Source organism: Herpailurus yagouaroundi, unplaced genomic scaffold (assembly GCF_014898765.1).
Source record: "Herpailurus yagouaroundi ecotype Mexico unplaced genomic scaffold, PumYag 163, whole genome shotgun sequence".
Lineage (NCBI taxonomy): Eukaryota > Metazoa > Chordata > Mammalia > Carnivora > Felidae > Herpailurus > Herpailurus yagouaroundi.
This window is the reverse complement of record NW_024412404.1, coordinates 50336451-50339061: the sequence shown is the minus strand read 5'-3', so window position 1 is coordinate 50339061 and position 2611 is coordinate 50336451. Positions and strand designations below refer to the sequence as shown.

The 2611-nt window shown below is 44.7% G+C and overlaps 1 pseudogene; it reads right to left on the bottom strand.

Moving 5' to 3' along the window:
• Window positions 1-707: 707 nt before the first annotated feature.
• On the bottom strand, window positions 708-2164 carry LOC121037237 (glyceraldehyde-3-phosphate dehydrogenase-like; annotated as a pseudogene).
• Window positions 2165-2611: the final 447 nt, after the last annotated feature.

Sequence of the window (2611 nt, the reverse complement as noted above, 5' to 3'; positions counted from 1 at the left end):
TCAGACAGCGTTAATGTCTCTGGCCAAGGTGCTGGACTTTGTGATCTCTGGAGGTGTATTGTGGGAGGGACAGGACAAGAGATGACAAGATGTCACTTTGGACTGAAAAAGGATATATTGGGGAAAATGGTAGAATGAAAAAATTCCAAACATATACAGAAGTAGAGAACAAAGTAAACTAAGCCCCTAGTTACCCCATCACCCAGCTTCAAGGGCTGTCACCTCATAGCCAAACCTGTTTCATCCATAGCCCAACCTGAGATGATTGGAGCAAATTCCAGATATCATGTCATTTCATTAGGCAAAGGCTATTTTGATTACACAGGAATTCATTATTTAGAATGCTAAAACTACTCAAAATTCATTTAGAAAAGTGAAAAAATAAGCAAAAGAAAAGCAACAAAAATAATCCATGTTTTTACCACCAAGAGGTAATCATTGTTAGCCATTTTTCCTTTTATTTTTTAAAGAACAAAAAAGTATCTTACTATACATAGCTTTAGGAGCTTGATTTTCCCCCTCCTTGATATAGCTATGACACATCTTTCCATGTTAATAAATATACATTTACATTATAGCTTTTTGGGGGGCTGGGTACAGTATACTTTATTGACTGTACATGACAAGGTAGGTCTCCCCAAGTCCCTCCCCTTCTTCAGAGGGTCTAGGATGGAAACTGTAGAGGTTGGGAGATTATCAGCGTGTTGGGGGATGAGTTGGGGCAAGGACTCCCCAGCAACTGAGGGCCTCTCTCTTCCTCTTGCTCTCGCTGGGGCTGGTGGTCCAGGGAGCTCTTACTCCTTAGAGGCCCTGGGGACCATAACGTTGCTGTAGCCAAATTCATTGTCATACCAGGAAATGGCCTGACAAAGTGGTCATTGAAAGCAATGCCAGCCCCAACATCACAGGTGGAGGAGTAGGTGTCTCTGTTAAAGTTGCAGCAGACAATCTGGTCCTCAGTGTAGCCCAGGATGCCCTTGAGGGGACCCTCTGATGCCTGCTTCGTCACCTCTTTGATATCATCATGTTTGGCAGCTTTCTCCAGGCAGCAGGTCAGATCCATGACTGACACATTGTAGGTGGGGACAAAGAAGGCCATGCCAGTGAACTTCCCATTCAGATCAGGGATGACCTTGCCTACAGCCTGGGCAGTGCCAGTATAAGCAGGGATGACATTCTGGGCAGCCATTATGCCGCAGCTCCCCAGAGGGGCCATCCATGATTTTCTGGGTGGCGGTGATGGCATGGACTGTGGTCATGAATCCTCCCACAATGCTGAAGTTGTCATAGATGACCTCGGCCAGAGGGGCCAAGCAGTTGGTGGTGCAGGAGGCGTTGCTGACAATCTTGAAGGAGTTGCCATACTTCTCACGGTTCACACCCATCACAGACATGGGGGCATCAGCAGAAGGGGCAGAGAGGATAACCCTCTTCATCCCACCTGTCAGGTGAGCTCCAGTCTTCATGGTGGTGGAGACCCCAGTGGACTCCACAGCACACTTAGCACCAGCATCAGCCCATTTGATGTTGGTGGAATATCGCTCTGGGAAGATGGAGATGGGCTTTCCATTAATGATGTGTCCCATTCTCAGCCTTGACTGTGCCGTGGAATTTGCCATGGGTGAAGTCATAACAAAACATGAAGGCCATGTAGTTGAGGTCAATGAAGTGGTCACTGATGGCAACAATATCTACTTTTCCAGAGTTAAAAGCAGCCCTGGTGACCAGGCATCCGATACGGCCAAATCCGTTTACTCTGACCTTCACCATTGTGTCTTGGGGACACTGCTGGCCCTGCACCAGAAGATGTGTCTGTCTAGTGAATGGGGAGGACCAGAGTGCATTACCGTTCTTAATGGCTCTGTATGTATCCACAATGTGACGCTTCCTTATTCTTAAAACCATGTCCTTATTGGTGTGTATTTAGGTTAATTAAAAGATTTTGACTATTATAATTACCTTGTAATAAACATTTTTGACCAGATATCTCGTACCCTTGTTTGATCATTTCCTTTGGATGAATCACAAGAGGTAGAATTCCTAGGGCCAAGGCCTCCACATATTTAGAGATTTTTATTCATATTGCCAAGATGCTTTCTAGTACGGTGACACTAAGGTCATACCAAGTAAACCAGGAATGCAGAAGAGCGCCTGTTTGTCGCATCCTCACCAGCAGGGAGTATTGATATTCTTCTAGCCTTTGCCAATACGATCGGTTGAAAAATGTATCTTGTCATTTTCATTTGCATTTCTTTGATCACGAGGGAGGCTATTTTGAAAATGTTGGCTGGCCGAATTTTTTGATTTATTTTTTAAATTTATTATGGAAATTAAAAAAAAACATAAATGCAGAGACCAATCCCTCTGTAGCCATCACCCCACTTCAACATTTACAACATGTGGCCAGTCGTGCTTCGCTTACATCATCCTCCTTCCCCTTCACATACATGACATATACACCACATTGTTTTATTTAAAAAAGTATTTTTAATTTTTTAAATTTGAGATAGAGAGGAGAACATGAGTGGGGGAGGGGGCAGAGGGAGGGGTGGGGAGAGAGAGAGAGAGAGAGAGAGAGAGAGAATCTCAAGCAGGCTCCACTCTCAGTGCA